General features: G+C 37.1%; 1 long non-coding RNA gene across 3 annotated transcripts in view; it reads right to left on the bottom strand.

Annotated features, from left to right (window-relative positions):
- LOC129408701 (uncharacterized) overlaps positions 1 to 23,658 on the bottom strand; it is a 59,368-nt gene that overhangs the window by 12,561 nt on the left and 23,149 nt on the right. Inside the window, exons 3-4 of one of the 3 annotated variants that reach the window (XR_008632089.1) lie at positions 15,604 to 15,723; positions 13,342 to 13,993 (exon numbers count right to left, since the gene is read on the bottom strand). This is a non-coding gene — a long non-coding RNA (uncharacterized LOC129408701). Of the gene's footprint in view, positions 1 to 13,341; positions 13,994 to 14,147; positions 15,724 to 23,658 lie in introns of those variants that run through there. The other 2 variants (XR_008632090.1, XR_008632088.1) reach the window with 2 other exon arrangements.

Genomic DNA, 23,658 nt, shown 5'->3' on the forward strand with positions numbered 1-23,658 from the left:
AGACAGAAAAGTATATAAATAAATAAGGAGACCAAAAAAAACAAAATAAATAAATTGCATTTATCCTTTTTTCCTCTAAATGTATATCACAAAAAAAGAAAAGAACACAGCAGTACTTCTAAAAAAAAAAAAAAACACTTTTACTCATAAGGTGGAAATAAGGTGTATGGACACCTAGGCATTTTCTCTGATTAAGAAGTGTTGACAAATACCTAACCCCACACAGTATCAGAGCTTACCCCTGTGAACTGTGCGTGTGGAGCATTAGTCAGTATTTTCCACAGTGACATGAGCTGTGGAGGCCGGTGACGCCTGCAGAGAAAAGGGGCCTTGAAGCCTCCTCCCTTGAAAATACATGCGACTCTGCCAAAGCCATTGCACAAACTGAAAAAGGTCCACTAATCTATGAATAGGACACCAGGCACCCCAGTCACAAATGTTATCTGCTCGTAGCATAGAGGGTTGGAGCCCATTCAGACCCACACTCACGGGCCATTGCTAGATTATGTCACCCTAATCCCCAAGCATGTCTTTCTGTGGCCAAGATGGACAGGTGATTCTCTATGTGTTTGCAAAACAGCAAGGACAGCAAGCAGTGATGATTATGCACCCCACAATACTGCTGTTTGGACAGAGGAAAGTGTTGTCATATTGTACGATGTAAGATGTTTGGGGTTCAGGGATATGTAATTCCAAAAGTATAAACCGGCTGTATAAGGAGGATTATGTTTTTTATATAAGGGCTTGTAAATCGGGAAAATGGAAATACTTTTTGGGAGTTGATTGATAAAAGAAGTGTTCTATCAAGAAGAGAACGGTTTTGTATGTAGGGAGTTGTAAACAAGCAAATAGAGCACAGCAGGGGAATAAGAAGTCCTATTCTGAGAGATGTTGTCTGTTTGTCCTATGGGAGAACAACTATGTGTGAAAAGGCCCTTTTAATTGACTTGCCATGGAACTATTGATATCTTAAAGCAATGTTTTTCCACAAAACCACATTTTCTAACTCCCTGGAGAGCCATACATCACAAATGTACATTTTCTTTTAAACATACACCCTTTAATGTGTTTTTTTCTGTAGCATCTACACTGTTGCAGTTACAGATCAGGCTGAAAGTTAGATCTGAAATACTGCAAACCACATTTTGTGTTTTAGTGGGTACAGCAGAAAAACAAACCACAAAACTGTTTAACAGATATTGTTTGTTTTTACACTTAATGTTCTATTTACTGCTCTATAGGAGAGAAAAGTATTTATAATATGTACATATGCTTAAAGATAATGCAAAAATAATAATCATACCTTGGATTTTTATAGTGCCCTTCGTGATACTCATTATCCTCTCATGCCACAGTCTTACGGACAAAATGTGTCTGCCAATGTGTACCAAGCTCCCATTTGACCATCACACATATCACCCTCACTCACTCACTCTCAGTGTCTTGTGAAGTGTCTTGCTTAAGGACACAAAAACACTATATGCTCTGGTTGGGGCACACTTTTGTTTGGCACTCAGCCCATTGAACCACTGTTACTACTAATCTGGAGGCTTGAAGCGACTTTCAAGGTAACCCTCTATTTTACAGTCCTTATATGGACCCTCCTCTAGAAATGCAAAGTAAAGCAAGTACTACCAATCATATATTTCCATTGTAAATTATACTGAGACATTACATTAATAACCAGGGCACCTTAATTATCCTTAATAAAGCATAAACAAACTTCTTTCTTCTTGCTTTTTTAAGGGTTGGCTTTTATAAGTGATATGATAACATGCTCTATAAAACAGCTACAAACTGACTTTCCCTTTCCCCAAATATGTGCAGAATGTAAAGCACCACACATAACTGTAAATTCCCAGGTTTCAATCCAAACAGAGGAGAGACAAAAGCAGTCATACAACAGCAATTCCTCCATTTCTCTCTGATTTAATTGGCTTTGAGCAGGCTCCCATTGAAACGATGATGCAGCCTTGGATGAGGTCACTCACGGGGTTGCGATTCACTGCCTAGTAATTGAAGTTCTCTCATTTGGACTGCAAGGTTTGGGGAATTAATCGGCGGGATGCTCAAGGACAGTGAACCAAGATGTCCAGAAATAAGACAGGATTAATTGAAAATCTTAATTACTTTCTAAGGGCATAAACATCTCAATATCAATTAAAATGTGTTTCCAGTGCACTTAGAGGATATGAGGTGCCGTGGTTAATTAGATGTTGAGACTGACGGGTGAGCTCACCGTTTTCAATATAAGCCCTCCAATTGAACTCCTATGATTTAAACGTGCACTGTGTAACTTGACCAGTGGAGGGTCCGCTAACTGCTTGTCTCCATGGAGATGTGCCTGGAATGTTCCACAGTATGGCCATAAACTTAAAGGAGTACTGTGTGGGTATGTCATTGCTCTCTGGAATGTTCCACAGTATGGCATTAAACAGCTCTACCTTACATTTATTTAGTTACAAGTGGTTTTATAGCTCAAAAATGTGTAGAAAAATAGACATTCTCACTGTGAGTGGGGATGCGCCTCCACAGATCTGATTTGTAACTTGGTCTGGTTTGGTCCCCATGAAGATAGAAAGGTTTAATGCCATACTGTGAAACATTCCAGACAAAGCAATGACATCTCTATAGAGAAGAGCATTTGACGGACCCTCCACCAGAAGTTACTCAATGCACCTTTGGGAATCTCCAAATTACAGGTTAGATTTGTGGAGAGGCGACCCCACTGATTCAGAATTTATGTTTTTTAAGATATTTTTGAGCAATAAATAACACCTGTAGTTGAATAAATGCAAGACAAATTAATTGACTATACTGTGGACAATTTAAACCAAAACATTAACATCTCCATGGAGACAAACCTCTCCAGCGAAGTTACACAATGCACCTTTAAGACTATAAATAATGCATGACAGACTTCACTTAGCTTTTTTTTTTTTTTTCTTACCTGTGATGTTTAAGTGTTCACAGTGGCTAATTCAAAGTTGAACAAAGTTGAAGGTTAGATAGATAATTTGGAGAAAAAAGCCATATTGCGGGTTATAATTCGTAAATTATAGAGTGCATATTAAGCAGACTTATATGACTACGGCTGACGGGGAAATTATATCCTCAAGCCGGAGCTGCTGTGGTAGGGCTGCGCGGTTGACTGAGCAGATAAAAGCTTGAGTAAAAATGGCGAGTGGAAAAGGAAAATGTTTTGGAGGTGTAGCCATGATTGTTATTCAAGGGACAGTGTTGGGATACTCTGCTCCAGCCGGCAGTGAGGCCCGGAGCCCTGTCTGTCACCCTGCCGACGTGAACGCTGTTTTCACACTTTAGTAATCTGACGTTCAACCTCATTTGGACTTTTAATCTTTTAAGAATTGTCCAAGGTCTTTTGTTTTGACGGGGTGTTGTTTGCCTCGTAGGGTTTCCAAAATAGTCACTCAGTAATGTTAAAGAGGATGTATTATGCTTTCTTCTGGTATTATTAATAAACTATGACACATGAAGATTCATTACACTGTCGTCATCAAAAAACACAATAATGATATAAAATTGAAATTCTGAAAGTGTGTCCAATGACTTTCTGTTCTAAACTAAGTGATTTTGCTCTTGGCCCAAACTCTTCATAGTGTAATTTCACCATTATGAGTGGATTTATATTTATGAATGTTTGTATATTGAAAAATAAAAATACAGTAAAAGTTGAGGAGAAGCATTATATGGTTAATAGCTCATATAAAGCAGATTTTGCAAATACTTGACATTCACTCAAAATGTCATACTTTGAACCAACATTTTTTTTTTTATAACCAACATATTTCTGTTTTCAAATCACTTTTTAATTTTGTTCACACTAAACACTGAACACACTAAAACAGATATCATTAATTTTGCCTGCTGTCTTATTTTGAACTGTTGCAATGATATTTTTTTTATCTTTGACCAAATGTAATATTTAACTTTTACCTAAGGAGGTATTTTAGCGTGCTTTATTTAGATTGATATGGGATTTGGGAACACCTCAGATGCCCATCCTGACTCCTCTATGGTTTAATCTAATGTTGAAAAAAATAAAATTTTATCTGGATCTTTACCAGAATTTTACCAGAATATGATTTATAAAACAATTTTAGTGTTCCAGTTATTTATCAGGGCTTTGGACTGACTAAACTGACTGTGAGTCCTTATGGTCTGTTTACTTTGAATAAACACAAATAAAATAGGCATATGTATTAAACCAATTCCTGAACCGCTGTATATATTTCCTTTCTATTTTTAAATCCAGTTTGAAATGTAAGTGCACAGCTATTCCTGCTATCCCAGTCTTCATCTGTTGGGAATTGTCTAAAGCGTTTTGTTTTTACTGTGTTATTTGCTTGCTCTTTCTCCCCTGGACGTAGCTTTTTCCGCTTGGGCTGCGAATGGGGACCAGTCATGAGCCATTTAACCGTGGGGGAAGCAGGAGGCCTTCCTCTAAACGGGTCTTTCCGAACCAATCTCGCCAGTGTATACGAATTGCGCAGTAACAAATGGACAGTGGAGAGGGTTTGGTAATGGTGATTAGGGTTTGAAATTGGTTCAGATTTACAGTGTCACTCAGAGATGGGGAGTGGAGGAATAAGCAGTCTATAAGCGGCCTAATAGATCCATCCGGGCTTGCTTGGGCTGAGTGGGGTCACCAGCCATCCGCAAGCCACCACAAAAGCACTTCAATTTTGTTAGGAAATGTATCAATTTAACCGACTCGAGCTCCACACTGGAAACCTAATGAATCTGGACTCAATTTTCCAGCACACTGCCTCTATGAAGAACAATGTTGGTGTTTCAAGGGGTTAGAATCCGAGCGTTCCCATTGGCTGGCTGTGACTTTCACCCCCACCCCCCTCGCTCCCCTCTGCTCCGGACCGCGACCAAGTCAGGCAGACAGTTTATCTAGTAGTGATAGTGGCCGCGGAGACTCCTGTCACTCATCTAACAATCATTAAAGGTAAATTGGCTTCTATTTCAGCGGCGATGATAATGCTAATTGAGTGGCAAAACATAATACTGAGGAACTGTTGTGGGGCGTTAAAAGGGGAGGAGGGGGACAGATTAAATGGTCGGACAATGGTGGGCGTCAAGGCATGGCAGATGTTGCTTTGTGCTCGCGACTGCATTGACATATCTCTTGCTTGTCAGGACCCCGGCTTTCGAAAGGGGACTGAGACCAGATGGTACGCAGCGAATAAAGCAGTTAAACACAAACCACAATGTAAAAAGACAACCCGGGCTACAAGAGGCTGCCGCTTGGTAAATAAAAAAGAAAAAAAAGATTGCTTTATCGATCCAAGTACCACAGGCCAGAGCTGACATCCACATAATGACTGGTTTTATTTAGCAGTGATCACCACTCACCCAGCGTTTAGCCGAGCTGTCAGCTAACCCTTTTGTTTTTTTTTCAATTGGGCAGGAAAAAATGTGAGCAAGGCTAAAGGATCCTTCAATGGCTGCTATTGTCTTCACTTTAGCTCCTTGACTGATTGAATCTTAGAGGAAGTACTCACTTCTGAATGACACCAATTTAGAAGGCTTTGGACTGTAATGATAAACACTCAAGAAAATAAACAAGAGTAACAAATATGACAAAATAATAAAGGTAGTATATTAGGATTTCAATAATATATTTTACAAGCGTTACGAATATGTCCTTAGATGATTATGTCAGATATTGAAAGTAGTTAGATTGACTACTGTTTTTATTTTATTTTTTAATCTACATTTCTTTTGAGTTATTTTTACATACAATTATTATTATTATTATTATTATTATTATTATTATTATTATTATTATTATTATTATTATTATTATTATTATTATTATTATCATTGTTGTTGTTGTTGTTGTTAAATTATTTTGTAAATGTCTGAAAAAATAAATAAATAAATAAATTCTTAAAGAAGATTATCCATAAACTCTTTGCTTTGGGATGTCTGGGAGTTAGGCCTATGGTTTAAATAACATATAAGGAGGCTAATGACATTTAAGGCTTGATAAAAAATAATCGTGTATATGTGCATACTATATACTACCTAATATATACTAAAAGTGTACATGAGTAGACTATTGGAATATGGTGAATTTGCTTATGTTCTTCCCACAGCTAAAGGTTTTTTACATGATCGTTTACCCTGGCTCATATACAGTTCATATTGTCACCCTGTATGAATGTGTGTGCATGTTATATTTCCAGTTCCCACTATAATGCTGGCTGTCAGCTTGTTATGGAGTTAAGAGCTTGCCCCTCCACTTGACCTCACCATTATGGCAAAGCACTGATCTGATTTGACAAGGCCAGAGCTGGAGCCGCCCTCAATGTCTGACAAGTCTTTGGAGAAAATCCTCCTCAATGCACTATTAATATGAGCCGCAATAGAAGAGCAGTCCATTGTAATCAGTGGACATCACATCACACGGTGTCAGACGCTCTGTAGCTATTATGAAGAATGGAGATTTAACTGTTGGCTCTTCAACTAGTGGGCTTTTATGGTACTGCAAAATGATTTGTAGATGTGAAGCTGAATAAAAATGTGAATTAGTGTGTATTTTTATTGTTTTGTTGGTAATGATTGGCGTTTGGGAGTTTGCTACATGACAATATATATCTATGTTATAAATATATCATGTATGTGTGTGTTTCCTTTATGATCAATACTATGTGAATAAATAGATAGAGCATTTACCCCATAATTTGAGGTTATTGAGTACAGGCCTATATTAATAACCACAGTAAGATATGCCTAATGTCATTATAACTTATACTTTTAAAGGGTATATATTTCCATTAGCTTACTCAAAGTTATATTTTGTTTGATTTGTGCATGTATGTAATCCTGAATTGTCCTAAATGTGAGGCTATCTCTTATCACAATCGCCCACAATAGTATTTATCGGCAATTTATTTTATTTTTTTTTATATCAGCTCATACATATGTATAGAGTTCAGAAATGTTTAGCCATTTTCGACAACCAAAACAAATACATGAAAACATGTTGCTTGTCACAGTGAAATGTCACATGAAACATTTCTTTGATATTGAACAGGAAGTTAAGTGGAAGTTTCTATTTTTAAGATGTGGATCATTACATGTTCTAGTCTAATGGGATGAGTAAAATCACATATATCTTTTAAGAGCCATAATTGTATGATAATGTCCACACAGGCCAACTCACTGTATACACAACCAGGCATAGGCAAGTTTCCATAGGTCGCTCAGAAACTTTACAAGTCAATTTGACATGAATCTTCTTTGACAGAGTATTATGCCACCAACATCCCTCCTGTTTTCTCTGACCCACACACTTTGAGTCGTGTTTATAAAATCGTCAGTCGGAAACACAGCGCCAAAGAAAATCACCCTTTTGACTATGCAATCTGTTTTGATCAGAGCGACTGGGAGATTACTCATGATCTTATAGCGAACCCGAGCGTGATGTGGGATTTGTGGACGGTTTGCTGTCTTTTCTATTTTCCTTCAATGAAAGTCGAGACCCTCGCCTTGTTTATTTGGGCAGGAACAAACGTAAACAAAGATTTGTGCCGAAGCCCTATGGAAAAGCCAAGTTAGAGATGCTATTTTACCGGCCTGCTTTAGTGTTTTTTTTCCCCTCTCTGTCCATCCCCGAGGTGTTTGACTGCGAGACATTTAATCGAGGAGACTAGCAGTTTCATATCAGTAACAAAAATCAAATAATGCAAGATGATTTACTCCCCCTAGCAACCGGGGAGCGTACTCTTAGCAACCAGCCGGTCCCGGGGCTTGGGTGTAATCAGCTTGAAAATATTTCAATTATTGTGTTGATTTTAGTGGATTTGAGAGGCGGCTGCTGTGTGCGCCGCAGTACATCCCAGTCTATGACCTGCAGAGGAAGCCATTGATTTGAACATGTGTCAGAATAAGAAAACGTCTAGGCAATTTAAATGGGAATAGGATAGCGCAGTCATTGAGAATGGTGTGACATCCGGCTATAGAGGAGGCGAATCAATGCGGACTCGGTAAAACATCTACCTAGAGGAATCATCTATCTGACATGGATCACTGGAGCAAAAGCATTGTTTTTCTGTCTCTCCTCGTCCCCGCGTCTCCTCTTGTTGTCTGTGCGCAGTAAAAATGGGGCTTTTTAGCACGTTTAAGTCGTCTAATTGATTGTGTCAATGAGGCAATTACAATGGGTGGAGACGTAAAAACACAGATGCTGCCATTGAGCAGTGCACAAAGCCATATGTCACGGGGCTGCACAAACCTTTCACCTTTAAGTGTTTACCAAGTGGGTCCAGTCGTAAAAGAGGTGACAAGTGAGGTCTGTCCATCTACTGTCCAGAAGTGACGAGCTAAAAGGATACATGGACTAGACTTACTAACTTTATTGATCAACTAGGGGAATTAATTGGACACAGTAGCTCAGAGATCACACTATATTATAATAACAAAGAGCAAAATAAGTGACAAAAATAGCAAGAGACTCATGTCAAAATCAGTGTTTTGTGTTATAAAAAAAAACTCTTTGAAGGGAGTTAATATTATTATCTAAATCTTTAAGAGTTTGTTTGTTACCCTTACTCTACTGAACGCAGCGCTACCATACACAGTCTGGTCACTTTTACACTTGAAGAGTTCAGTCACAAAAACAGATATGTCCGTTTGTTTTGTTACCATCTTCTACAGGCATTACCAGTTACAATAATGTATAGTGGATTTTATCAAGAAGGGATGGAATAATAATTTGTCACCAGTAAAATTGATTTGCCTTTTAAAACTCTTACTATACTAAGAGTAAACTACAAGCCTCCTTTGACTTTTTCAAACAGCACTTATCTGTTTTTTGCAAATGAACTCTTCACTTTTTGATACTTATGATCCATAATGTTGAAATTTCAGCGGTCACAGCTGGAGAATGTCTGACTCCATCAGTCCATCATGATACTTTTATTTAAACAGTGCCCTAGTGAATCTAAGCCTTGAGTGTTGCCATTAGGACAGCTAATACATGGCAGCCTAATGTCCAGAAGTGACAAGCTAAAAAAAGACACAGACTATGTCAAAATCAATGCTTTGTGTTGAAACCACAAATAGTTGTTTTATTTTGGTTATGATTTTGCATATTAATGTTTGGGGAGGCCGTGCATTCACACACAAACATAGGAGTTCTCAATTCCAGCTTTGACTAATCCTGTCGTTGTTTCTTTAGTCAAGACATTTCAAAAACTGTGCCTACATTTGGTGATTGGAGATGATCAGAGAGGCCATTGGCACAGATTGGCAGCCAGTTTTTTGTCAGTCAGCCCCAAAGCAGCTGTGGTTATTAATGAGTTTCATCTTTCTGTTAAAAGCAACAAAGCAACATTTTGAGGACTTTTTGTTAATCGCTATGGCAACGGTCCTAATTTTTCATCATTCTGAAACCCATGGAGCTTATCGCCAGTGTGTGAGGAGTGAATTAATAATTTATTGTAATGCGCTTTGAATATCAAATAAGGCAGTAAAGGTATTTGTTCTATTATAATTCTAAAATGGGACTCAATTAGTATGTAACTGCAATCTCCTCACAAACAGTCACTACTCACAATTCTCTGAGCAGGAATTCAGAGTTTAAGTAGCTTTAGGAAGGGCATCTGGTGTAATTCAAACACACTTTATAAGCAAATCATTGTAGGTTTGATGGTAGAGGGCAAATGTAACCAGTACAAATAACTGGTTTTCATTCCTACAAGTTTCTACCGCTCACACACACATATGTAAACTCTTGATAATGCTCTTGAACTGGAACAGTGGAACTCTTCCATTAACCACTTGGACTTTCTCTCCTGACATCTATTCACCTAATAAATTCTCCAAGATGGCGCTGTCAGACACTTCTTTGTCGACAATGTGCTAAAGCAGCTCTGTCAACAACATACGCCGCTTTCACATTCTCCTTGTTTACCAAGATATTTTCATCTTGGAGAGGATTCTTCTGTAGATAGGCTGAAGAATTAGTGGAGTTTTTACATTGCGAAGAGGACACTATACAGCAATTAAATGTGTTGCATTTGTTTTGAGCTGCCCTTCAAACAGTTACTGGCTGAAACCGAGCTTTGTGTGGATAACAAAGTGCTCACTGTTATAATGTGGGACTCGTGTGTAGGAGTTATCTGTTTGTGCACACTGTGGACTTGGAGTTTGGAGATTCAGGAATTAGCTGAAGATTGTTATTTCTACAGCATTACAGCATTATATGAAACCGGAAGAAACCATGCTTTGTTGTTTAAAGGTGTATTGTGTAACTTTTCTAGAGGAGGGTCCATCAAATACTTTTTTCCATGAAGATGTTATTGCTTTGTTAGGAATTTTTCACAGTTTCAGACCTTTTCTATCTTCATGGAGACCAAACCAGACCAAATTATGGGTCAGATCTGTGAAGAGGAGACCCCGCTCACAGTCAGAATGCGTGTTTTTGTAGCTATTTTTGAGCAGTAAAGCGCTATGTAATTGAATAGGTGTAAATTAGAGCTGTTACTGTGGAACATTCCAGATGGACCGCCAACCAAAAAGTTACAGAATACACTTTAACAGAAAGTTCTGGACAATCTGTATGCAAATGGTTTATTAAAGTACTGGAAAATCCAAACACGCCCACACATTGTTTTTGGATGAATAATTGAGTGAATTTTCCAAACTGTTCACATGTTGTTTTGCTTTTTAAACCACACAAGTTTTTTAAAACAAATTCAATTACATATACGTTATTAGCAAAGAGCATATGCCCTGATGACTAACAGCTTATGGACGTGGCAGATTGAGCTCAGCTGGTACACCCTTTGTCCACTGGCCTCTATTAGCCAGTCTAATTTAGTATGGCCTGGTTAAACATTAAAATATACATGGTCACATCTCCTCTTTGTGCTGTGATTGAGAGACCCTTGACATTCTCGATGGGGGAGGTCCGCACCATCCCACCTTTCCGTTTGGTCTGGTCTAAAAACGTCATGAGCATTTCTTAATAGGACTCGGACTGTGGCACCACCGGGGTGAGACTCCGCTGCTACATGCTAACAGGCTCGGGGTGTCGGGTGGGGGAGGAGAGGGAGGTAGGGGGGCACAGGGGGTCCGGGTGACATCTTGACAGAGGTGGCAGAATTTCTAGTAGCACCCCTGCTTGTTAAACCTTGTAAGCTCCTTTAGCTGTGGCCATAAAAGAAAATTCATTACAGCCCACAGCATGCTTAAGTGCGGTTAGGGCTAAGATAGTGTTCAGCGCAGTGTGCACTCAGCCGCTGGGGGTACACTGAGACACCTGCACCATTTAAGATATTAACTGCTAAACAGGTGGACACTGGAAATGAATTTTAATTTTAATCTCTAAATGATTAAGCTTGATAAAAAATGTGCTTAATTAAGTTAGCTGAAATTGTAAATAATAACAGGCTGTCCACAAATAATCTGAAATACGTGTGAACGTGAGGAAAGTGTGAAGAAAGTATAATTTCCACATTGTCTTTGCGTTTCTGTCTCCTCTGGGTTTTCTCATATTAAAATGTATCACTTTGTCTAAATATGACAATTTATTTAAAAAAATTGTGAAAATCATTTGTGTTGTGTCAAATTTTTCATCTGAAACATCATTGCAGAGAAGTTTTATTTATGAGTTTCAGCTTCATTCTTGTTAATAACTGTTATTGTTAACTCTATGGAAACACTTCTAACTAGTCATGATTTTGAAACCCGAGATGGAAACGTGAGATGGTACTTTCAACGTGGAGTCTATTTCCTCTTTGACTACACTCAATGTGAAGAAAAACATTACCAATTTAAGTTAATAAATGGCAACTAAAAACAAATATATTCATTCAAGACAAAATAATGGCTAAACACGAACTTAACAAAGCCCAAATTGGATTTAAACCAGAACCAACCTAACAATCACGATTTATAGGACCAAACATAGAACTGAATAAATAATGGCCTTGGATTGGACAGGGCAAATTGCCACTTGCCAATAAAAAAAACAAAAAAACACATAGTTAACGCCATGATTAAAAGGCCTATATCACGCTATTTTCTGATCTATGTTCAGTCCTGGACTTGCCAGTCTCTAACTGAACAATGGTAAATGGTAATAGCTTTGAACTTGAAAACTATTGCTTCATGACATCACAAGGTGGTACAGAGCATTTTGAGCTTTGGAGATGTAGACAGACTTATAAAAAAAAGGGTTACTGAAACATGTGTGAATGAAACAAAACACAACTCGAGGTATGTTGCTGATGGGGTCACAACAGTCTAACATGGCTAAAAGCTCACAAGAGTCAATTTTGAGTAATATAGGACCTTCAAGAATGATTCAAGTATTCAGTTAAGGGGTTAGGAGCTAATGCAAGGGTATATATTGACCAGTTAATGAGTCTGAACTATGGTTAAACTATTTGTTTATTATGAATTAGGTCATTTAGGTCATTTTCATGCTTTATTACGTCTAATTAAGGTGCAGTTATTATTAAGTGTTGCCAAATGCTCCTGCTGCTTATTTGTTAGTCTGCTCCAAACTGAATCCACATCTCAGCAGTGACTTACTAACCAGTGAGCTCTAATGAAAGCCCATGTCCTAATTTATTCCAGTAAAATACAAATTATTGTTCTAGATTTTAAAGGTGCAATGTGCAACTTTTTTCTGGTGGAGGGTCTGTCACCTGCTTATCATCGTAGAGAATTTATTGCTTGCCTAACATTTTTCACAGTCTGGTATTTCACTTATTTGTCTCCATGGAAACATCAGGCCCAGTTGCAGGTCAGAGGTGGAGAGAATACATTTTTTTGAGAATTTAAACAATAAAAAAAACACGTAGCTGAATAAATGCAAGACAGATAAATTTAATGACATATTGTGGAACATTTCAGGCAAGTAAAGAACATTTCCATGCATGGAGACAAGTTGATAGTAGACACCATATTAGAAAAGTTACATATTGCACCTTTACCTTTAAGATTTAGATCGATCGCCCAGAAACAACACAGGTAGTTGGGGATAAAAAAGACAAAGACGTTTTCCAAAAATCTGTCAGGTCTGTGGAGAGGTGACCTCCGCTTATAAGAAGAACACATGCTTTTTTCAAGGATTCAAGCAATAAAATAGATACTTTTAACAACATACTGTGGAATATTTCATTTCATATTCCACCTTTAAAAGCGCTGTATTAAGCAAAATTGACTCTCAAAATTGTTAGAATGCTGTCTACATCATCAAAGATCAAAATGCTCTATTCCAACTCCGTTTGTGATGAAGAAACAACATTATCACATACAGTAGATCAAAAAAAAGAAGCGTAATATGGACCCTTTAAGATTTAGAACAATTGCCCAAAAACAACACAGACAGTTGGGGGGGAAAGAAAAAGAAATCTTCCAAAAATGTCAAGTGGAGAGGTGCTAATGCGTGCGATCGCATTAATCGTCTGACAGGCTCTCACTTGCTGCGGTTAGTCCATTATGATTCGCACTGATGTGGGGTCTAGGTGTCAGGTGTCATAATTTAATTGCGTTGTTTTCTGTTTCTTCTCCGAGCGGCTTCAGGGACCATGCGTTTGGTTAATACAGTCCGCTGGTCTCCTCCTCCTCTTCCTCCTCCTCCTCTTTTTCCTCGTCTTCCTCCTCTCTGACTCTATCTCGCTCCTCTTAATTGGAGACGCTGGGGGTTCACATCACTTTTCACTTTAATCTTGACCTTAGAAGATAAACCACTGATAAAGATGGGAATCATTATCTGCCCAGAGAATTCGAGGCATAATTTCCCCTGTTCATGTTCTATTCATTAACGTAGGGGGGAAAGCGCCGGAGAACAAGGCGGATGTGTTGAATGTGTGGACTTCCTTAAAGATGTGAGGCCGAGCAGGAGTCTGTCAGGGAGCGCTGTGTTGTCTGGTCAATTATTAAAACAGACAGAGTGGAACCTGGGAATTGCATCGGCCGGATTTTCTGTCTTTAACTAAAACTGGGCAGAAAAACACAGTGATTGTTGGAGGTGTTGTAGAACAGTCTGATCTACAATTTTTTATTTATTTATTTTTTAATTATCATGTATAAATATAGGTCTATTTTATTACATGTATAGACTCCTCATACAGAGAAAACAGAGAGCTGGCCAGCCTTGGAAATATTCCATAAAACATTATTATAAAATTCAACCCTTCAAATGATTAAAAGTTGCTATTAAATGAAATTTATGTTATCTTTTGTCATCTCTATATTTTATGTTATGCATTATATATTGTAAGGTGCATTATGAAACTTTTTTTTGCTTATCTCCATGGCCTTACAGTCAACATATCTACTGTCATGGAGCTAAGTGAAGTTGAGAAGCTTAGGCTTAATAATAATTACTTAATAATTTTACTTTCTCATTTGAAATGTGTAGATGCAAGAAAAGGTAACTCCATAGCTGTCATCAAACAACTACACTGTACACTAGGCCCAAAACTCACCTAATGTGAATAAATATAAAAAAACAGTTTGACAAAAGAGCAATAGTACATCCCATTAAGCTCCTTTTGAATGAATGGCAAGTTTAAGTTTTGACTCTATATGTGGCACGAATATTTTTATACTCCATGATTCTGTCTCATATAGAGTATTGCATAATCACCTGGTCACTTGCTTCTGGCACAACACTCAAACCAGTTCAATCAATTGCTGTAAAAATAAGCAAGTACAACTTGCTTAATTTTAATAGTTTTGTTCATTTTAAATATGGCTGTAAGTTTTGTATGGACTTACCCCCCCTCGGTTACAGGATTTTATTAAAACAAAGACTATCAGTGGGATGGGAACTAGGGCCAAGGCCCGGGGGAACTGTGAGCTCCCGCACAGATGCACCACATTCAGACAAAGTAAGTCTCAATCAGAGGCACTAAGTTCTGGAACAGTCTCTCATTATCAATAAGAGAGACTCCAACACTGGACACTTTCAAATCCCTCTTCAAACAGTGGCTGAAGGAAAACCAGACTTGTGGACATGTTTAGTGTATAACTGTCACTGTCGCTATTGTCATTGTTTTTGCTGTTAAATTTGTGGTGTCACCTGCCTGGGGATTACAGATAGAAATTAGCATTTTTGCTATAATCTGTCATATTTACACTACCATGTTGTAGATTCTCATTAATATGCACTCTCCCTAATAGTGAAACTGAAAGTAATGCAAAATGTTATGCTATGATGACACAATCCTGATCTCCATTATTTGACAATTAAAAATCTTCTTAAATGAACATTTGAACAGTCAAAAAATGTGTGTAAATGACCCCTCTAACTACAGTTGTTTTGTTCATTAGGCTTTTTTTTTTAATTTGTCAATTCCACATTGTAAAACCTCATATTGGCTAAAGTTATCCCCCACATCTTTCAATTATCCTCCACATAATATCATCATTCTTTAATACTGCCCAAATTTCATAAAACCCACACCCCGAGAACCCCATTACAGAGTGTGAGTATTTTGTGTTTAGTCCAGTTCCGGCTCTGATCAAGGACAGACTCTCCTTCTCTCTCTCCTTCTCTGCTGTGGGTCCTGGGAGACGGGCGCGTTGCAGAACTGGGTCACTCACCTCTTCACTCCGAGTTAAACTATTATTTCCTTAATGTCATCGCGCTCCCAGTGTGTGACTTTGGCCGTGATGGACTTGTTTGGTGTATTCTCCTGTCGCCGTTGACAACACTGCATGGGCCTGCAAACAGAAGTGACACAGCACAGTCTATCAGCCAGTCAGACAAAGGAAGGAAAGTACATGGGTTTGTTTTTAATTATCTACATCAATCCTGCTTTAAGGGCTGTTAAGGGGGTATTACACAAAATTGACTTTTTGGAGATTTCTACCATGATACAGTATTATATTGTTTCCTCATCAAAAATATGCCTGAAGAGTTTGAGAGACGTTTGAGTAATTTAGCGTTCTCTTCCAGACCCTGTTTGAACCATCTTGTCCAAGACTCAACTCACAAGGCTACAGGACCCATGCTCTCACACGACTACAAAAACATGATACAAAAGAATACACTGCAGCTTCACAAACCTGACTCGATGTGCAGTATTTTCATTAGCAGAACATACGCTGATTGTGTTGTTACAGTGCTCTGAAGGGAGGGAGGATATTAAAAATAAAATTAAAAGTAACTAACTGTAAGTTGTTTTCAGCAAATATAGCTTTTTAAAAACAATAAAAGGTAACATGGTGATCTAAATATGTCATGTCTTAACAAGTAGGCTATAGTCTCTTTAAAAATGCATTGAACACACTTTTCTATTTGTATAACATTTTTCTGATACTGATACTGATACTACAAAAAATATGGAGTCACAAGTGGTTGCATCTTAGTCCAACTGTTAAAAGTAAAAAAGTACATTTGACCAAAGCTGTAGTTGTGCATGGGTTGTACAAGGGTGAGAGACAGTGAGAGTCATTTTAACTTTCACTCTCTGAGGAAAGTTGATTCACAAGTGTTTATCTTTGAATGAAATGAATTGTCAGATCACAGATTCGTTGACTTGGTTTATGGTTGATATAGTATCTGTAATTACTGGGCATATCCACATGAAACAAAAACTCAAAGAAAGTTCAATGTCATTTCTGTCATTATCAATAAACATAAGAGAAAGTCACAATAGCTTCAGAAAGTAGTGCTTTATTTATTCCCCATTGTTGTAATCAAAAGGGCTCAAGCCATAAGATTTGGGATAATTCATTCATTCATTCATGCATTCATTAATTAATAATGATAAGGTTCCACATTTGTAGATAATACGTTTTGATATTTTATCAAAAACAGTAAATCTCCCATAGAATTACCTAAGCCCCTTCTCTGCTTCTGAAACTATGAACTGGCCAAAAATAGTGCACTAAAATACATCATCATCATCATATTTTCTCATTTTTTTTCTTATGCTCTTTCATTTAATTCACAGGTATCTAATGCTGGTTGGAGAGTATAAGCCATAGAATTGCATTGTGCTGTGCTCCTGACACCTATTACAGCAGCTGGCCTGTAGTGTGGGGCGGTTTCATCTATACTCTGCCCGCTGTAAGTCCCTCAAGGCAAATTTGAGTTATTGAACTTGAAAAAAGACAATTTGTTAGAGTCAGCTTGCCCCATGTTTGAAATGCTCCCAAAATGAATTCTTGTTATTAGAAAACAAATAGGAAATAGATGCAATTTCCTATCACTCAAATGTTTAAATGTTTTTAATCGTGTTATGAGTGATACATATATATATATATATTTATATATTTATCAAGTATCACTGTTGTTTTTGGTTATCTGTGCTCCGAGATACAGAAATACTTCTATCAAGAATTTCCATCATTGATGCAATGATTTATACATTAAAGGTGTACTGTGTGAATTTTCTGGTGCAGGAACCATCAACTGGTTGTCTCTATGGAGATATTGCTTTTCCCAGAATGTGTAAATATCAGATCTGTGGAGAGGCAAGACTCCTCACAGTATAAATGCATGTTTTAAGTTGCTATGAAAACAGCTGTAATTTAATAAATGCAAGACAGACATGTTTAAAAGGTGGAAGCTACACAGTGCACCATTAAAATAAACATATGACATAAATCTGTCTGGAAAAGACTTAATATTGGTCAGGAGATTTGTTCCAATGGTGAAAAAAATGTCAATTTTTTCACTGCTTGAAAAATTTTATTTTGGGTTCTGAAAGTCTCTAAAAAATACTTATTCTAAAACAACACAAATGTTATAAATACCAACACCAAGAGATATTTTGAACATATTTCTTTTTGGTTGCTTTCACACATATTTTGGAGGGACATTTCATTGACTTATATTCATTTGCGGGAGATTGATCGTGACCTTAACCATAGTCACTTCTTCCATAACCCTACTGAAAATCTAATGAACCCAGACCTTGTTGTTAGTTTAATAATAAAGGATTTACATCACAGGGACCTGACTAAACCAGGACTAAACCAGAACTAACTCAGGAATAAACCAAAACCAAACCAGGACTAAACTGGGACCAAACTAGGAATAAAGCAGGACTAACTCAAGACTAAACCAGGACTAAATCAGGCCCAACCCAGAAATAAACCAGATCTAAACCATGATTTAACCAGAACTAAACTAGGACTAAATCAGGACTAAACCAGGACTACCCTGGGATTAAACCAGGACTAAACTACAACTAAACCAGGACTAAACTAGGAATAAACCAGGAATAAACTAGGACTGAACCAAAACTAAACCAAGACTGGATCAGAACTAAAGCAGGACTAAACTAGAACTAAACCAGGAATAAACTAGGACTAAACCAGGACTGAACCAGAACTAAACCAGGACTGGATCAGAAATAAACTATGACTAAACCAGAACTAAACCAGCACTAAACTAGGACTAAACCAGGTATAAACTAGGACTAAACCAGGAATAAACTAGGACTAAACTAGAACTAAACCAGGACTGAACTAGGACTAAAATTGGACTGAACCAGAACTAAAACAGGACTAAACCAGAACTAAATCAGGACTGGATCAGAATTAAACCAGGAGTAAACTAGAACTAAACCAGCAATAAACAGAACTAAACCCAGACTAAACTAGGACTAAACCAGTAATAAACTAGGACTAAACCAGGACTAAAACAGGACTAAACCAAGACTGAACCAGAACTAAACCAGAACTAAACCAGGACTAAACTAGAACTAAACCAGTAATAAACTAGGACTAAATCAGGACTGAACCACAACTAAACTAGAACTAAACCAGGAATAAACTAGGACTAAACCAGGGACTAAACAGGATTGAACCAGGACTAAACCAGAACTAACCAGAACTAAACCAGGACTGAACCAGAACTAAACCCAGGACTAAACCACAACTAAACTAGGACTAAACCAGGTTTGAACTAGGACTAAACTAGGACTAAACTTGGACTAAACCAGAACTAAACCAGAACTAAACCAGGACTGAACCAGAACTAAACCAGGACTGAACCAGAACTAAACCAGGACTGGATCAGAAATAAACTATGACTAAACCAGAACTAAACCAGCACTAAACTAGGACTAAACCAGGTATAAACTAGGACTAAACTAGGACTAAACCAGGAATAAACTAGGACTAAACTAGAACTAAACCAGGACTGAACTAGGACTAAAATTGGACTGAACCAGAACTAAAACAGGACTAAACCAGAACTAAATCAGGACTGGATCAGAATTAAACCAGGAGTAAACTAGAACTAAACCAGCAATAAACAGAACTAAACCCAGACTAAAACTAGGACTAAACCAGTAATAAACTAGGACTAAACCAGGACTAAAACAGGACTAAACCAAGACTGAACCAGAACTAAACCAGAACTAAACCAGGACTAAACTAGAACTAAACTAAACTAGGACTAAATCAGGACTGAACCAAACTAAACTAGAACTAAACCAGTAATAAACTAGGACTAAACCAGGACTAAACCAAGACTAAACTAGAACTAAACCAGTAATAAACTAGGACTAAACCAGGACTAAACCAGGATTGAACCAGGACTAAACCAGAACTACCAGAACTAAACCAGGACTGAACCAGAACTAAACCAGGATTAAACTAGAACTAAACCAGTAATAAACTAGGACTAAACCAGAACTAAACCAGGACTAAACTTGAACTAAACCAGGAATAAACTAGAACTAAACCAGTAATAAACTAGGACTAAACTAGAACTAAACCAGGACTAAAACAGGACTTAACCAGGACTGAACCAGAACTAAACCAGGACTGGATCAGAATTAAACCAGGAGTAAACTAGAACTAAACCAGGAATAAACAGAACTAAACCCAGACTAAACTAGGACTAAATCAGTAATAAACTAGGACTAACCTAGAACTAAACCAGGACTAAACCACAACTAAACTAGGACTAAACCAGGTTTGAACTAGGACTAAACTAGGACTAAACTTGGACTAAACCAGAACTACCAGAACTAAACCAGGACTGAACCAGAACTAAACCAGGAATAAACTAGAACTAAACCAGGACTAAACTAGAACTAAACCAGGACTAAACTAGAACCAAACCAGGACTAATCCAGAACTAAACCAGGACTAAAACAGGACTTAACCAGGACTGAACCAGAACTAAACCAGGACTGGATCAGAATTAAACCAGGAGTAAACTAGGACTAAACCAGGAATAAACAGAACTAAACCCAGACTAAACTAGACTAAACAGGAATAAAGTAGAACTAAACCAGGACTAAACTAGAACTAAACAAGGACTAAACTAGAACTAAACCAGGACTAAACTAGAACTAAACCAGGACTATACCATGAGTGTGAATGCAGCCATGAGACCATATACCCTCCATCATTTTCTCCATGGTTGACAGGAGACCCAGTGCTCACATCCACTCCCTCAAATCTGTGCTTAGTGCCCACTTAAAGCCTGATTTATTAATTTTCCTGGCCGCTGTGATTATGTAAATATGTATACAGCGTAAACAGCACTGCTGCTTTGGACTAATGAGCTGGAGGAGTTTTCATCCACTTAGCACTAACTTCATAATTACCTAAACCAACGCAAATGTTTATCTGAGTCAATTGATTTGATTACTATATTTGTAGAGTCATAAACAGTTTTCTATTTTCATATGAGCAGATATTAAATGAAAATACCTCATTACTTTAATAAATTCGTGGTTTTGAGGAGTTGCAAATTTCTCTGCAGACACGTGCTATAAATTTGAATCTGTTAGTGAAAAAGTGACATGATTTCAATAATGGACATATAGTGACATTTAACTTCAATTTTATCCATGTTTATTTCATTTTTAAGATATATATATATATAACCACTAGATCTGGTGCTGCTTGGAAAGGTAAACTCATGGTGCATTTTGATCTTTGTGCACGTTTTTCCCATGTGTTTTTTACTAGAAATGGCAAATAAACTAACCTAACCTAAACTATGACCTCCAGTTTTCCATCAGATGCCCTTCCTTCCCATTTAGGCTTGACTCAGCATAGAGTATCTTATATCATAATCAGTCTGAGTTAGATTTGGGGCTGAATGTTTTGTCCTGATGAATTGTTTTTGATCATACTCTTGTCTGCCATTAAACTTATCTATGTATGGAGACAAATAACATGCACTTACAGATTTACTATTTAAAACTGTACATATAAGATAAATACATAAGTTGTCTTCAAACTCTTCCAGCCCCATGCCTACAAAAATCTCTGTTATGTGACCATGCTTGTGTTGTGTAAGAGTGGTTCTATGCCCGTCTTAAGAGGCCGTGGGTGGCCCTTTAATTACATCTTCCTATTCTTAATCACTTATTTTGAAAGCCTGGCCCGCTTGTCGATAGCGCAGAAATGAATGTTATGTCTTTAGTGGCACCTTCCTCAGGTCTTGCTGCAGTTGTCAATAACAGAGTGTGTAAAGGAGGAAGAGGAGAAAGAAGAGGAGGAAGAGGAGGAGGAAGAGGAGGAGGGGTCCGGGCCATCCTCTGTGTTGATAGATCCACTCACACTTCACACAGGTAAACACCATCGATTGTGTCCCACTATCACCTCTAATTTGCTCCCAGCCTCGGCCCAATAAGCTCCTTTATGAGTAATCACACCCATTTACACTAAACAGAGGCAACCAGATTGGAAAAGACACTCGACACTGTGGAGCATGGAAATATGTGCATGGTACTAACTTTTAAGACAAGATATCACGTAATAACATGAACTGTAATGAGTATTTTGAGTTTCAGAATTTAATGACAGTGACTAAACAGCTATAACAATCTACCTATAAATAATAATACAATAAATAAATAAATACAAAATTAAATATATATTTATTTTTATTATAACAAATAATTAAAATGAATTAAAATATATATATAAATTGAAAATGATATGTAGGATCTATAATCTATATAGAGTATATTGTGGGGGTTATCTTTTAGTGACTCTAAATCAACTAAATAGATAAATGAAAACAAAAATCTAAATAATTTATAACAAATTATTAAATTGAAAATATTTGTAACTTGAAAATATTATGTAGAATCCAATGCATTCAGTGCCATTAGATTCAATTCAAAACGAGGTAAAGAAAAACTTATTAAACTAGAAGATGAAATGGCCAGAGCAAGTTACACATAATGTAATGTTTCTGGGGTTATGTTCTGGTGATACTTTATACATAAATAACTATACCTTAATTATCCTTTTTAAAGCATGCAGAAAGGCAAATTATGCCATACATATTATAAAATATAACTAAAAGAATCCCAAGTACCCTATGTATCCAGTGTAAAATAAAAAAAAATTAAAAAAAAACTATATTTTTCAAGTTAAGGGGAATCATATTTTATGCATACCCATCTTTATATTAAAAACCATAGTGTCTTCACCTCTTTCTTTGTAAACAGTATTAAATGACATTGACTGAACCATACAACACTCACCTCGAGGCCATTAGAGAAAAAATGGTCACCTCAAAAGTCCATCTTATGAGGCTTACCGGGGCGTTAATGACAGAAACTGGACATGTCAGTACTACCAGAGAGCTCCAGGATTAAATAATGTGCATGTAATAGTGGATCTGCAGGTCCTGGCCTTGATGTGCTACGAACATTTGCCCGACCACTTTAATGGTGAAAAGAGAAGGCAGACGTGTCATGGCCTTCTCCCAGAAACCTCCTCTAATTGCTCACCAAAAATGTCTATTAGTCAAGTGTGTCCCCAGGGCTGCTATTGTATCCATTATAGAGGTCAGACTGTTAGGTTAAAAGATATATGCTCGAGCTTCATCAATATAATATTCAATAGAAAATGTGGAGAGGTTAGCATCGTAGCATAAGGAAATGTGTCACTCTAATGCTTAATACAGCGCCAAGGGGTCAAAACAGTGTACTTCCTGTGTCAGTTCCAAACCCTGTTAAAGGTCCCATATTACACAAAATTGACTCTTATGAGGTTTAAGCCATGTTAAAATGTTGTTACTGCCTCAAAAACAAACCCAAAGTTGTGTTTTGTTTCATTTACACATGTTTGACTAACCTTTTATTATCAGTTTGTCTATATCGCCAAAGCTCAAAATGCTCTGGTCCACCGTATGATGTAGTGGGCAGCTTTCAAGTTCGCCCCTTTACCTTTAGTTCAGTAGATAATGGCAGTTCCAGGGCTGAAATTATCCAAATGATTCTAGTGAGGGTGTATGGAGTTTAAAAACACAGTGGAGCACACATCTGTATTAGCCATAGACTGTATGGATGGTTAACCTGCTAGCTGCCATGTTCCAAATAGGACGTGTTCATGGATTTGCTCCTTCAAGTAGGTTGTCAATTGATTTTCTATTCTATTCTATTTCTTCTGTTCTATATGTTAATAGGGTTTGGCAAAATATGTGTTAAAACTTCAAATTTACAAAAAAAATAAAAATAAATAATAATAACTTTATATATACATATATATATATATATATATATATATATATATATATATATATATATATATATAATATATATATATATATATATATATATATATATATATATATGTAACTGCAGCAGTGAGCCTCATTATTTTGGTCTTAAAATATGTTATTATGTTCTTTTTTCAGACCAGGAGTTTGTTTTCATATCTGAA

The sequence above is a fragment of the Boleophthalmus pectinirostris genome, unplaced genomic scaffold (genome assembly GCF_026225935.1).
Source record: "Boleophthalmus pectinirostris isolate CB_2022bp ecotype Guang Dong unplaced genomic scaffold, ASM2622593v1 HiC_scaffold_17, whole genome shotgun sequence".
NCBI classification, from domain to species: domain Eukaryota; kingdom Metazoa; phylum Chordata; class Actinopteri; order Gobiiformes; family Gobiidae; genus Boleophthalmus; species Boleophthalmus pectinirostris.